The 15,824-nt window shown below is 40.0% G+C and overlaps 1 non-coding gene across 1 annotated transcript; it reads left to right on the plus strand.

Moving 5' to 3' along the window:
* The first annotated feature begins 6,074 nt into the window (after nt 1–6,074).
* On the plus strand, nt 6,075–6,182 carry LOC112761029 (small nucleolar RNA R71). The gene has a single exon (XR_003181438.1). It is a non-coding gene; the product is annotated as a small nucleolar RNA R71 (small nucleolar RNA).
* The last annotated feature ends 9,642 nt before the right edge of the window (nt 6,183–15,824 follow it).

Here is a 15,824-nt window from a genome sequence, read left to right on the forward strand (position 1 = left end):
GTTCTCGATCATGCTGGAATAGGATTTACTATCCTTTTGCGTCTGTCACTAACGCCCTGCAATCGCGAGTTAGGAGCTCGTCACAGTCATTCAATCATTGAATCCTACTCAGAATACCACAGACAAGGTTTAGACCTTCCGGATTCTCTTGAATGCCGCCATCATTCTAGCTTACGCCACAAAGATTCTGGTTAGGAGATCTAAGAGATACTCATTCTAGCTTAATTCATGTAGAACAGAAGTGTTTGTCAGGCACGCGTTCATAAGGGAGAAGGATGATGAGCGTCACACATAATCATCACCTTCATCACGTTCTTGGGTGCGAATGGATATCTTAGAAGAGAAATAAGAAGAATTGAATAGAAAACAGTAGTACTTTGCATTAATCTTTGAGGAACAGCAGAGCTCCACACCTTAATCTATGGAGTGCAGAAACTCTACCGTATGAAAATACATAAGTGAAGGTCCAGGCATGGCCGAGATGGCCAGCCCCCAAAATCTAAGAACAATGCGTTCAAAGATGATCCTAAGATCCTAAGATGATCAAAAGATACCTAATACAATAGTAAAAGGTCCTATTTATAATAAACTAGTCACTAGGGTTTACAGGAGTAAGTAATTGATGCATAAATCCACTTCCGGGGCCCACTTGGTGTGTGTTTGGGCTGAGCTTAAGTGTAGCACGTGCAGAGGCCATTTGTGGAGTTGAACGCGAGTTTCTATGCCAGTTTGGGCGTTCAACTCTGGTTTTGGATCCTTTTCTGGCGCTGGACTCCAGATTTGGGCAGAAGGCTAGCGTTGAACGCCAGTTTACGTCGTCAATTCTTGGCCAAAGTATGGACTATTATATATTGCTGGAAATCCTTGGATGTGTACTTTTCAACGCAATTGGAAGCGCACCATTTCGAGTTCTGTAGCTCCAGAAAATCCACTTTGAGTGCAGGGAGGTCAGAATCCAACAGCATCAGCAGTCCTTTTTCAACCTCTGAATCTGATTTTTGCTCAAGTCCCTCAATTTCAGCCAGAAAATACCTGAAATCACAGAAAAACACACAAACTCATAGTAAAGTCCAGAAATGTGAATTTAACATAAAAAATAATGAAAACATCCCTAAAAGTAACTAGATCCTACTAAAAACATACTAAAAACAATGTCAAAAAGCGTATAAATTATCCGCTCATCACAACACCAAACTTAAATTGTTGCTTGTCCCCAAGCAACTGAAAATCAAATAGGATAAAAAGAAGAGAATATACTATAAATTCCAAACTATCAATGAAACATAGCTCCAATCATATGAGCGGGACTTATAGTTTTTTGCCTCTTGAATAGTTTTGGCATCTCACTTTATCCATTGAGGTTCAGAATGATTGGCATCTATAGGAACTCAGAGTTCAGATAGTGTTATTGATTCTCCTAGTTCAGTATGATGATTCTTGAACACAGCTTCTTTATGAGTCTTGGCCGTGGCCCTAAGCACTTTGTTTTCCAGTATTACCACCGGATACATAAATGCCATAGACACATAATTGGGTGAACCTTTTCAGATTGTGACTCAGCTTTGCTAAAGTCCCCAATTAGAGGTGTCCAGGGTTCTTAAGCACACTCTTTGTTTTTGCTTTGGACCTTGACTTTAACCGCTCAGTCTCAAGTTTTCACTTGACACCTACACGCCACAAGCACATGGTTAGGGACAGCTTGGTTTAGCCGCTTAGACCAGGATTTTATTCCTTTCGGCCCTCCTATCCACTGATGCTCAAAGCCTTGGGATCCTTTTTATTTGCCCTTGCCTTTTGGTTTTAAGGGTTATTGGCTTTTGCTACTTGCTTTTTCTTTTTTCTTTCTATATATTTTTTTTTCTTCGCCTATTTTTTTCTCTCTCTTTTTTTTTTCTGCAAGCTTTGTTTTTTTTTTTGCTGCTTTTTCTTGCTTCAAGAATCATTTTTATGATTTTTCAGATTATCAAATAACATGTCTCCTAGTCATCATTCTTTCAAGAGCCAACATATTTAACATTCCTAAACAACAACTTCAAAAGACATATGCACTGTTCAAGCATACATTCAGAAAACAGGAAGCATTGTCACCACATCAATATAATTAAGTTAAGTTCAAGGATAAATTCGAAACTCATGTACTTCTTGTTCTTTTGAATTAAAACAGTTTTTATTTAAGAGAGGTGATGGATTCATAGGACATTCATAACTTTAGGACAAAGTTACTAACTACTAATGATCATGTAATGGGGACACAAACATAGATAAGCACATAGAAAACGAAAAACAGAAGTAAGAAGAACAAGGAATGAATCCACCTTAGTGATGGTGGCGTTTCCTTCTTGAGGAACCAATGATGTCCTTGAGCTCTTCTATGTCTCTTCCTTGTCTTTGTTGCTCCTCCCTCATTGCTTTTTGATCTTCTCTTATTTCATGCAGCATGATGGAGTGCTCTTGATGTTCCACCCTTAGTTGTCCCATATTGGAACTCAATTCTTCTAGGGAGGTGTTGATATGCTCCCAATAGTTTTGTGGAGGAAAGTGCATTTGAGGCATTTCCGGAATCTCATGGTGATGAGCTTCTTGCGCCTCTTGAGCTCCATAACTGGGCTCTCTTGCTTGCTCCATCTTTTTCTTAGTGATGGGCTTTTCCTCTTTAATGAGGATATCTCCCTCTATGTCAATTCTAGCTGAATTGCATAGGTGGAAAATGAGGTGAGGAAAGGCTAACCTTGCCATGGTGGAGGACTTGTCAGCCACCTTGTAGAGTTCTTGAGGTATAATCTCATGAACTTCCACCTCTTCTCCAATCATGATGCTATGGATCATGATGGCCCGGTCTATAGTAACTTCAGACCGGTTGCTAGTGGGAATGATTAAGCATTGAATAAACTCCAACCATCCTCTAGCTATAGGCTTGAGGTCCAATCTTTTTAGTTGAACCGGCTTGCCTTTGGAGTCAATCTTCCATTGAGCTCCTTTTACACATATGTCCATAAGGACTTGGTCCAACCTTTGATCAAAGTTGACTCTCCTTGTGTAGGGGCGTGCGTTCTCTTCCATGTATGGCAAGTTGAACGCCAACCTCACATTCTCCGGACTAAAATCTAAGTATTTCCCCCGAACCATTGTAACATAGTTCTTTGGATCCGGGTTCTTACTTTGATCATGGTTCTTGGTGATCCATGCATTGGCATAGAACTCTTGAACCATTAAGATGCCGACTTGTTGGATGGGATTTGTTAGAACTTCCCAACCTCTTCTTTGAATTTCATGTCGGATCTCTGGATACTCATTTCTTTTGAGTTTAAAAGGGACCTCAGGGATCACCTTCTTCTTGGCCACAACATCATAGAAGTGGTCTTGATGGGCTTTGGAGATGAATCTTTCCATCTCCCATGACTCGGATGTGGAAGCTTTTGTCTTCCCTTTCCCTCTTCTAGAGGATTCTCCGGTCTTAGATGCCATCAATGGTAATGGAAAAACAAAAAGCTTATGCTTTTACCACACCAAACTTAGAATATTGCTCGCCCTCGAGCAATAAACAAAAAAAAATAGATGAAGAAGAAGAAGAAATGGAGGAGAGGGAGAGGGTGATGTGGTTTGGCCAAGAAGGGTATAGAGGGGTTGTGTTGTGTGAATTGGTGAAGAATGGAGGTCTTTATATAGGGAAGGGAGGGGGGGTTAAGGTTCGGCCATATGGGTGGGTTTGGGTGGAAAATTGGTTTTGAATTTTGAAGGTAGGTGGAGTTTATGAGGTAGGTTTATGGGGAAGAGTGGATGGATGTGAGTGGTGAAGAGATGATGGGGAAGAGAGTTTGAGGTGATTGGTGAAGGGTTTTTGGGGAAGAGTGTTTATGGGGTTGTGTGAAAGAGAGTGGTGAGAAGAAGTGAGTGGAGGTAGGTGGGGATCCTGTGGGGTCCACAGATCCTGAGTGGATCCTGTGGGGTCCACAGATCCTGAGGTGTTCAAGGATTTACATCCCTGCACCCATTAGGCATGTAAAAATGCCTTTGTACCCAACTCTGGGCGTTCAGCGCCAGGTTGGTGGCCATTTTGGGCGTTCAACGCCCATTTGTGTGCCATTTCTGGCGTTGAACGCCAGAACCATGCCTGTTCTGGCGTTCAGCGCCCAGAAGCTGCCCATTTTGGGCGTTCGGCGCCAGAACCATGCTCTGTTCTGGCGCTGAACGCCAGACAGATGCTCCTCCAGGGTGTGATTTTTCTTCTGCTGTTTTTGATTCCGTTTTCAATTTTTCTATTTATTTTGTGACTCCACATGATCATTAACCTAAGAAAACATAAAAATAAGAATTAGATAAACATTGGGTTGCCTCCCAACAAGCGCTTCTTTAATGTCAATAGCTTGACAGTGGGCTCTCATGGAGCCTCATAGATGTGCAGAGCTTTGTTGAGACTCTCCAACACCAAACTTAGAGTTTGGATATGGGAGTTCAACACCAAACTTAGAGTTTGGTTGTGGCCTCCCAACACCAAACTTAGAGTTTGACTGTGGGGGCTCTGGTTAACTCTGCTTTGAGAGAAGCTTTTCAAGCTTCCTCTCCATGGTTGCAGAGGGAGATCCTTGAGTTTTGAATACAAGGGAGTTCTCATTCCATTGAAGGACTATTTCACCTCTGTCAACATCAATCACAGCTCTTGCTGTGGCCAGGAAAGGTCTTCCTAGGATGATGGATTCATCCTCTTCCTTTCCAGTATCCAGGACTATGAAATCAGTAGGTACGTAAAGGCCCTCAACCTTTACTAATACATCTTCTACTTGTCCATAAGCCTGTCTTCTTGAGCTGTCTGCCATCTCTAGTGAGATTTTAGCAGCTTGCACCCCATAGATTCCCAGTTTCTCTATTACAGAGAGGGGCATGAGGTTTATTCCTGAACCAAGGTCACACAGAGCCTTAAAGATCATGGTGCCTATGGTACAGGGTATTATGAACTTTCCAGGATCCTGTCTCTTCTGAGGCAATGTCAGTTGATCCAGATCACTTAGTTCATTGATGAACAAGGGAGGTTCAACTTCCCAAGCATCAATGCCAAACAATTTGGCATTCAGCTTCATGATTGCACCAAGAAACTTGGCAGTTTGCTCTTCAGTGACATCCTCATTCTCTTCAGAAGAGGAATACTCATCAGAGCTCATGAAGGGCATCAGGAGGTTCAATGGAATCTCTATGGTCTCTAGATGAGCCTCAGAGTCCTTTGGTTCCTCAGAGGGAAGCTCCTTATTGATCACTGGACGTCCCAGGAGGTCTTCCTCCTTGGGATTCACGTCCTCTCCTCTCCTCACAGGTTCGGCCATGGCGCTTATGTCATTGGCCTTGCACTCTCCTTTTGGGTTCTCTTCTGTATTGCTTGGGAGAGTACTAGGAGGGATTTCAGTGATCCTTTTACTCAGCTGGCCCACTTGTGCTTCCAGATTTCTAATGGAAGACCTTGTTTCATTCATGAAACTTACAGTGGCCTTAGATAGATCAGAGACTAGATTTGCCAAATTAGAAGCATTTTGTTCAGAGTTCTCTGTCTGTTGCTGAGTTGATGATGGAAAAGGCTTGCTATTGCTAAACCTGTTTCTTCCACCATTATTAAAGCCTTGTTGGGGCTTTTGATCCTTCCATGAGAAATTTGGATGATTTCTCCATGTTGAGTTATAGGTGTTTCCATAAGGTTCACCTAAGTAATTTACCTCTGCTATTGCAGGGTTCTCAGGATCATAGGCTTCTTCTTCAGAAGATGCCTCTTGAGTACTGTTGGATGCAGCTTGCATTCCATGCAGACTCTGAGAAATCATATTGACTTGCTGAGTCAATATTTTGTTCTGAGCCAATATGGCATTCAGAGTATCAACTTCAAGAACTCCCTTCTTCATAGGCGTCCCATTACTCACAGGATTCCTTTCAGAAGTGTACATGAACTGGTTATTAGCAACCATGTCAATGAGTTCTTGAGCTTCTGCAGGCATTTTCTTTAGGTGAATGGATCCACCTGCAGAGGTATCCAATGACATCTTTGATAGCTCAGATAAACCATCATAGAATATATCCAGGATGGTCCATTCTGAAAGCATGTCAGAAGGACACTTTTTGGTCAACTGTTTGTATCTTTCCCAAGCTTCATAGAGGGATTCACCTTCTTTCTGTCTGAAGGTTTGAACATCAGCTCTAAGCTTGCTCAGCTTTTGAGGAGGAAAGTACTTGGCTAAGAAAGCCGTGACCAGCTTATCCCAAGAGTTCAGGCTGTCTTTGGGTTGAGAATCCAACCATAATCTAGCTCTGTCTCTTATAGCAAAAGGGAAAAGCATGAGCCTGTAGACTTCAGGATCTACTCCATTAGTCTTAACAGTATCACATATCTGCAAGAATTCAGTTAAGAACTGAAAAGGATCTTCGGATGGAAGTCCATGAAACTTGCAGTTCTGCTGCATCAGAGAAACTAATTGAGGTTTCAGCTCAAAGTTGTTTGCTCCAATGGCAGGAATGGAGATGCTTCTTCCATGTAAATTGGAATTAGGTGCAGTAAAGTCACCAAGCATCTTCCTTACATTATTATTATTTTCGGCTGCCATCTCCTCTGCCTGTTCGAAAATTTCTGAAAGGTTATCTCTGGATTGTTGTATTTTAGCTTCTCTTAATTTTCTCTTCAGAGTCCTTTCAGGTTCTGGATCTGCTTCCACAAGAATGTTCTTATCCTTGCTCCTGCTCATATGACAAAGAAGAAGGCACAGAAAAATAATAATAATAATAGAGATCCTTTATACCACAGTATAGGGATCCCTTTGTGAGTGGAAGAAAAGAGGGGGAGACAAAGAATGTAATATAATGGAAGAAACACAACTGTGAGGATGGAAGAGAGATGAAATGAGATGTTAGGATATGAATGAATAAATAGAATGAGATGGGGGAGGAATAATTTTCGAAAATTATTTTTGAAAAGGAGTTAGTGATTTTTGAAAATCGTTTTTGAAAAATATTTAGTAATTTTTTTTCGAAAAATTTTTTTTGAAAATAGAAATAAAAATAATTAGTTAATTAAAAAGAAATTTTTGAAAAAGGGGGAGGTATTTTCGAAAATTAGAAAGGGAGAATTAGTTAGGTGGTTTTGAAAAAGTTAAGAAACAAACAAAAAGTTAGTTAGTTAGTTGAAACAAATTTTGAAAAGATAAGAAGTTAGGAGGTTAGAAAAGATATTTTGAAAAGATATTTTTGAAAAAGATAAGATAAGAAGATATTTTTGAAAAGATATGATAGAAATTAGTTTTTGAAAAAGATTTGATTTTTAAAATCACAATTAATGACTTGATTCATAAGAAATCACAAGATATGATTCTAGAACTTAAAGTTTGAATCTTTCTTAGCAAGCAAGTAACAAACTTCAAATTTTTGAATCAAAACATTAATTGATTAGTTATTTTCGAAAATTTTATATAAAAATAAGAAAAAGATTTTTGAAAAATATTTTTGGAATTTTCGAAAATAACTAAGAATTTTGAAAAAGATTTGATTTTTGAAAAAGATTTTGAAAAAGATAAGATTTTCAAATTGAAAATTTGATTTGACTCATAAGAAACAATTTGATTTTAAAAACTTTTGAAAAAGTCAACTCAATTTTCGAATTTGATGAGAGAAAAAAAAGGGAAAGATAATTTTTTGATTTTTGAAATTTTTATGAAAAACATGAAAATTATGCAATGCATGAAATTTTTAGATCAAAACATGTGATGCATGCAAGAATGCTATGAATGTCAAGATGAACACCAAGAACACTTTGAATGTCATGATGAACATCAAGAACATATTTTTGAAAACTTTTTGATGCAAAGAAAACATGCAAGACACCAAACTTAGAATTCTTTAATGCTTACGCACTAAGAATTCAAGAATGCATATGATAAACATGAAAAGACACAAAACAAAAAATCATCAAGATCAAACAAGAAGACTTACCAAGAACAACTTGAAGATCATGAAGAACACTATGAATGCATGAAATTTTCGAAAAATGCAAGATGCATATGCAAGTGACACCAAACTTATGATATGACTCAAGACTCAAACAAGAACACAAAAATATTTTTGATTTTTATGCTTTTCTAATTTTTTTTTTGGATTTTTTTCGAAAAATTAATTGAAAAAAAGAAAAAAATAAGGATTCCAAAATTTTTAATATGAATTCCAGGAATCTTGCCATGTTAGTCTAAAGCTTCAGTCCAGGAATTAGACATGGCTCACTAGCCAGCCAAGCTTTTAATGAAAGCTCCAGTCCAAAACACTAGACATGGCCAATGGCCAACCAAGCTTCAGCAGATATGGATACTTTTCATGTATAGAACAACTAAGTGTGTGAGAATCTCTTCATTTGTGATGGTAAGTTGAAACCCCAGTCCAAAAATTAGACATGGCTTACAGCCAGCCAGGATTCAACAAATCATCATGAAACACTAGAATTCATTCTTAAAAATTTTGAATAAAATTTTTTTTTTTGAAAGCAATTTTAAAATTTTTTTTTTCGAAAACAGATGAGGAAATTTTAGAAATATTTTTGAAAATAAAACAAAAAGAAAATTACCTAATCTGAGCAACAAGATGAACCGTCAGTTGTCCAAACTCAAACAATCCCCGGCAACGGCGCCAAAAACTTGGTGTTGTTGCCGGATCAAAAGGGAATCTGGCACTGATGTTACCGGACCAAAAGCTTGCCGAAAACTCAAACAATCCCCGGCAACGGCGCCAAAAACTTGGTGCACGAAATTCTGATGTCCAGGCTCGGCTCCAAAGCTTGGTGCTTTGATCTTAATTCATAATTGTCACAACTTCGATACAACTAACCAGCAAGTGCACTGGGTCGTCCAAGTAATACCTTACGTGAGTAAGGGTCGAATCCCACGGAGATTGTTGGTATAAAGCAAGCTATGGTCACCTTGCAAATCTCAGTCAGGCGGATTTAAACATGATACTTTATTAGATTAAAATAAACAATAAAAGGGATAGAGATACTTATGTAGATTCATTGGCAGGAATTTCAGATAAGCGAATGGAGATGCTTTTCGTTCCTCTGAACCTCTGCTTTCCTGCTATCTTCATCCAATCAGTCTTACTCCTTTCCATGGCTGGCTTTATGTGATACATCACCACTGTCAATGGCTACTTTCGGTCATCTCACGGGAAAATGATCCAATGCCCTGTCACGGCATGGCTAATCGTCTGGAGGCATCAGCCTTGTTAATGGCTTCATCTTATCCTCTCAGTGAATAATATGCTCACGCACCCTGTCACGGCACGGCTATTCATCTGTCAGTTCTCGATCATGCTGGAATAGGATTTACTATCCTTTTGCGTCTGTCACTAACGCCCTGCAATCGCGAGTTAGGAGCTCGTCACAGTCATTCAATCATTGAATCCTACTCAGAATACCACAGACAAGGTTTAGACCTTCCGGATTCTCTTGAATGCCGCCATCATTCTAGCTTACGCCACGAAGATTCTGGTTAGGAGATCTAAGAGATACTCATTCTAGCTTAATTCATGTAGAACAGAAGTGTTTGTCAGGCACGCGTTCATAAGGGAGAAGGATGATGAGCGTCACACATAATCATCACCTTCATCACGTTCTTGGGTGCGAATGGATATCTTAGAAGAGAAATAAGAAGAATTGAATAGAAAACAGTAGTACTTTGCATTAATCTTTGAGGAACAGCAGAGCTCCACACCTTAATCTATGGAGTGCAGAAACTCTACCGTATGAAAATACATAAGTGAAGGTCCAGGCATGGCCGAGATGGCCAGCCCCCAAAATCTAAGAACAATGCGTTCAAAGATGATCCTAAGATCCTAAGATGATCAAAAGATACCTAATACAATAGTAAAAGGTCCTATTTATAATAAACTAGTCACTAGGGTTTACAGGAGTAAGTAATTGATGCATAAATCCACTTCCGGGGCCCACTTGGTGTGTGTTTGGGCTGAGCTTAAGTGTAGCACGTGCAGAGGCCATTTGTGGAGTTGAACGCGAGTTTCTATGCCAGTTTGGGCGTTCAACTCTGGTTTTGGATCCTTTTCTGGCGCTGGACTCCAGATTTGGGCAGAAGGCTGGCGTTGAACGCCAGTTTAAGTCGTCAATTCTTGGCCAAAGTATGGACTATTATATATTGCTGGAAAGCCCTGGATGTCTACTTTTCAACGCAATTGGAAGCGCACCATTTCGAGTTCTGTAGCTCCAGAAAATCCACTTTGAGTGCAGGGAGGTCAGAATCCAACAGCATCAGCAGTCCTTTTTCAACCTCTGAATCTGATTTTTGCTCAAGTCCCTCAATTTCAGCCAGAAAATACCTGAAATCACAGAAAAACACACAAACTCATAGTAAAGTCCAGAAATGTGAATTTAACATAAAAATTAATGAAAACATCCCTAAAAGTAACTAGATCCTACTAAAAACATACTAAAAACAATGTCAAAAAGCGTATAAATTATCCGCTCATCACTCTCTATTTTCTCTGATATGGTGGAAAAATTTCTGGAAGTCTTCATGGATGACTTCTCAGTATATGGAGACTCATTCAGCTCCTGTCTTGATCACCTAAAACTTGTTCTGAAAAGATGCCAAGAAACCAACCTAGTTTTAAACTGGGAAAAGTGTCACTTCATGGTGACTGAAGGAATTGTTCTTGGGCATAAAATCTCAAACAAGGGAATAGAGGTGGATCAAGCAAAAATAGAGGTAATTGAAAAATTACCACCACCTGCCAATGTTAAGACAATCAGAAGCTTTCTGGGGCATGCAGGATTCTATAGGAGGTTTATAAAGGATTTTTCAAAAATCGCAAAACCTCTAAGCAATATGCTAGCTGCTGACATGCCATTTGTGTTTGACACAGAGTGCCTGCAGGCGTTTGAAACGCTGAAAGCTAAGCTGGTCACAGCACCAGTCATTTCTGCACCAGACTGGACATTACCATTTGAGCTAATGTGTGATGCCAGTGATCATGCCATTGGTGCAGTATTGGGACAGAGGCATGACAAGCTTCTGCATGTCATTTATTATGCCAGTCGCGTTTTAAATGATGCCCAGAAAAATTACACAACCACAGAAAAGGAATTACTTGCAGTGGTTTACGCCATTGACAAGTTCAGATCCTACTTAGTAGGATCAAAGGTGATTGTGTACACTGACCATGCTGCTCTTAAGTATCTACTCACAAAGCAGGATTCAAAACCCAGGCTCATCAGATGGGTATTGCTTCTGCAAGAGTTTGATATAGAAATAAGAGACAGAAAAGGGACAGAGAACCAAGTAGCTGATCATCTGTCCCGGATAGAGCCAGTGGAAGGGACGTCCCTCCCCTTCCTTGAGATCTCTGAGACGTTCCCTGATGAGCATCTATTTGCCATTCAGGAAGCACCATGGTTTGCCGATATTGCAAACTATAAAGCTGAAAGGTTCATACCCAAGGAGTACAATAGAATACAAAAAAAGAAACTAATTACTGATGCAAAGTACTACTTGTGGGATGAGCCCTATCTCTTTAAGAGATGTGCAGACGGAATTATCCGTAGGTGTGTCCCCAGAGAGGAAGCACAGAAAATCCTATGGCATTGCCATGGATCTCAATATGGAGGCCATTTCGGAGGTGAGCGAACAGCCACCAAGGTCCTCCAATGTGGCTTCTATTGGCCCACACTCTATAAAGATTCCCGAGAGTTTGTACGTAATTGTGACAGTTGCCAAAGAGCTGGTAATCTGCCTCATGGTTACGCCATGCCTCAACAAGGAATCTTGGAAATAGAGTTGTTTGATGTATGGGGAATTGACTTCATGGGACCTTTCCCACCATCATACTCAAACACTTATATTCTGGTGGCAGTTGACTATGTATCAAAATGGGTTGAGGCTATTGCCACACCCACCAATGATACTAAAACAGTGCTGAAGTTCCTCCAAAAACATATCTTTAGCAGGTTTGGTGTCCCTAGAGTGTTAATCAGTGATGGGGGCACTCACTTCTGCAATAAACAGCTTTACTCTGCCATGGTTCGGTATGGAATTCGCCACAAAGTGGCCACTCCATATCATCCACAAACCAACGGGCAAGCTGAAGTCTCTAACAGAGAATTAAAGAGAATCCTGGAACGGACAGTAAATACCCGTAGAAAGGATTGGGCAAGGAGCTTGGATGATGCTCTGTGGGCTTACAGAACAGCATTCAAGACCCCTATAGGGACCTCTCCATACCAACTCGTGTATGGTAAGGCATGCCACTTGCCCGTGGAACTGGAACATAAGGCCTACTGGGCAACCAGATTCCTAAACTTAGATGCCAAATTAGCAGGAGAAAAACGATTGCTCCAGCTAAATGAGCTAGAGGAATTCAGATTCACAGCTTTCGAAAATGCCAAGCTTTATAAAGAAAAATAAAAAAAATGGCATGACAGAAAGCTGTCATCTAGAATCTTTGAACCAGGACAGAAGGTCCTGTTGTTTAACTCTAGACTCAGGCTATTCCCCGGGAAACTGAAATCCCGGTGGAGGGGACCATACGTGATTACAAGTGTGTCACCATATGGTTACGTGGAGCTTCAAGATATTGATTCTGATAAGAAGTTCATTGTCAATGGACAAAGAATCAAGCATTATCTTGAAGGCAACATTGAGCAAGAATGCTCAAGGCTGAAGCTAGATTAAAAGCTCAGCAAGGTCCAGCTAAAGACAATAAAGAAGCGCTTTCTGGGAGGCAACCCAGCCATGGAGCATTAATCCTCTAAGTATTTTGCCCTATTTTTCTTTTTTATTTGTTTATATAAAGTTTACTGACACTAAGGTAAAGGATCAATTGCATAAGTTTACAGGGTTACAGAAGGAATTTGCACACAAAACAGAGATTGGAAGCTCAATGGCAAGAAAACGCCAGTAATGGCAGCAATTGGGCGTTCAACGCCAGAAATGGCCACCCACTGGGCGTTGAACGCCAGGAATGGCAGCAACTGGGCGCTGAACGCCCAGGAGATCAGCATTTGGGCGCTGAACGCCCAAAACAGGCAGTGTTTGGGCGTTCAAACGCCAGGAGGACAGGGAGGAGCCAAATCCAGTAATCCCACACGTATTTCCATTTTAATTTCAAATTTTATGCTTCAATGCATGATTTTTACATGAACATATCAAGAACCCTGATTTCTAAAATCCTTAATTTCTAAAAATCCATCTTTCCAAATTCAATCCAACTCTTTTCAAAATCTTTTCTGAAAACAAATCTATCTTTTTCACTCAAAAATCTTTTCAACTAATCCATATCTTTTTCAAATATCCATATTATCTTTTTCAAATAACCCACCCCCCACCCCTTTAAATTGGGTTCGGCCCCCCCTCCTTCATCAACAAGTGCTACTCAATCTCCGTCTATCCCTCTCCTTTCTTTTCTTTTGCTTGAGGACAAGCAAACCTCTAAGTTTGGTGTGTTTATCCGAGATCACTACTAAGATTATGGCTCTCAAAGGAAAACAATCCACTCCAAGAGGCAAGAAAGAGAGCGTTCCAAAATCACTTTGGAATCAAGGGAAGTTCTTATCTAAAGAACATTCAGACCATTATCTTAAAGTAATGAGTCTGAGATCAGTGATCCCGGAAGTGAGATTCGATCTGAAAGAAGATGAATATCCGGAGATCCAGGAGCAAATTCGAACCAGGAACTGGGAAGTCTTAGCTAATCCTGAAACGAAAGTAGGAAGGAACATGGTCCAGGAGTTCTATGCTAATATGTGGCAGACTGACAAGCAAAGACTATCTGGAACAGCCTGCTACGAATTTCGGACCATGGTCAGGGGAAAGATTGTTCATACCACCCCTGACAAGATCAGAGAGATATTAAAGCTACCTCAGCTAAAGGATGATCCAGACTCCTTCAACAGGAGGATGATGAGAGTAGACATTGGCCTGGATAAGATTCTAGAGGACATATGCATCCCTGGAGCCAGGTAGACCACCAACACAAAGGGCGTCTCAAATCAACTCAAGAGAGAGGATCTCAAACCAGTTGCCAGAGGATGGCTGGACTTCATTGGGCGTTCTCTGTTGCCCACTAGCAACCGTTCTGAAGTCACAGTTAAAAGAGCAGTGATGATTCATTGCATCATGATGGGAAAAGAAGTGGAGGTTCATCAGCTGATTTCAACTGAGCTCTATAAGATTGCTACAAAAATTCAAAAGAGGCCAGGTTGGCTTATCCAAGCATGATTTCTCTGCTCTGCAAGGACGCTGGAGTCAAGATGGGAATAACTGAATATATCCTAATTGAAAAGTCAATCACCAAAGCATCAATGGAGAGACAACAAGCACAGGAGGATCTTATCAAGAAGAGAGCACAGGAATTCCTCCCAGAGATTCCTCAAGCGGAATATTGGGAATATCTTGAGACGTCTGTCACCAAGATACAGGAAGCTATGGAGCAAATAATAAAACAACAGAAGGAACACAGTCAAATGCTGACCCAGATGTTTAAAGAACAAGAGGAGCAGGGACGTGACTTAAGGGAACTGAAGCGCCAAAAGTCTTCTGTAATACCAAGCCTCCCAAGGATCAGAGGAACCCCCATACCCCCAGAATAAAGGTTGTTAATTTCCAATTTCTGCCTTAACTCTGTGACAGTGTCCTTATAAAAAGTTTACCTTAGAAGTCATATAATAGTAATTAGTATCTATTTGATTTTATCTCCAATTAAGCTGTAGTTTATTTTTCTCATCATCATTAAACATGAATAAAATAGTAGATCTTTTGAATAAGAAGCAATAAAATTTCGAGTTTAATAAAAGAAATTCTAATTGGTTAAATGTGGTGGCAATGCTTTCTGTCTTCTGAATGAATGCTTGAACAGTGCATATGTCTTTTGAATTTGTTGTTTAAGACTGTTAAATATGTTGGCTCTTGAAAGAATGATGAACATGAGACATGTTATTGATAATCTGAAAATCATAAAAATGATTCGTGAAGCAAGAAAAAGCAGCAAAGAACAAAGCTTGCAGAAAAAAAAAAGGAGAGAAGCAAGCAGAAAAAGCCAAAAGCTCTTAAAACCAAAAGGCAAGGGCAAATAAAAAGGATCCCAAGGCTTTGAGCATCAGTGGATAGGAGGGCCTAAAGGAATAAAATCCTGGTCTAAGCGGCTAAACCAAGCTGTCCCTAACTATGTGCTTGTGGCGTGAAGGTGTCAAGTGAAAACTTGAGACTGAGCGGTTAAAGTCAAGGTCCAAGCGAAAAAAAAAAAAGAGTGTGCTTAAGAACTCTGGACACCTCTAATTGGGGACTTTAGCAAAGCTGAGTCACAATCTGAAAAGGTTCACCCAGTTATATGTCTGTGGCATTTATGTATCCGGTGGTAATACTGGAAAACAAAGTGCTTAGGGCCACGGCCAAGACTCATAAAGAAGCTGTGTTCAAGAATCATCACACTGAACTAAGAGAATCAATAACACTATCTGAATTCTGAGTTCCTATAGATGCCAATCACTCTGAGCTTCAATGGATAAAGTGAGATGCCAAAACTGTTCAGAAGCAAAAAGCTACTAGTCCCGCTCATCTAATTAGAATCTGAGCTTCATTCAAAAACTCTGAGATATTATTGCTTCTCAACCTATTAGTCTTCTATTTTATTTGTCTAGTTGCTTGAGGACAAGCAACAGTTTAAGTTTGGTGTTGTGATGAGCGGATACTTTATACGCTTTTTGGGGTTAATTTCATATAGTTTTGAGTATGTTCTCGTCAGTTTTTAGTCTATTTTCATTAGTTTTTAGGAAAAATTCATATTTCTGGACTTTACTATGAGTTGTGTGT

This window comes from Arachis hypogaea, chromosome 16 (genome assembly GCF_003086295.3).
Source record: "Arachis hypogaea cultivar Tifrunner chromosome 16, arahy.Tifrunner.gnm2.J5K5, whole genome shotgun sequence".
Taxonomy (NCBI): Eukaryota; Viridiplantae; Streptophyta; class Magnoliopsida; order Fabales; family Fabaceae; genus Arachis; species Arachis hypogaea.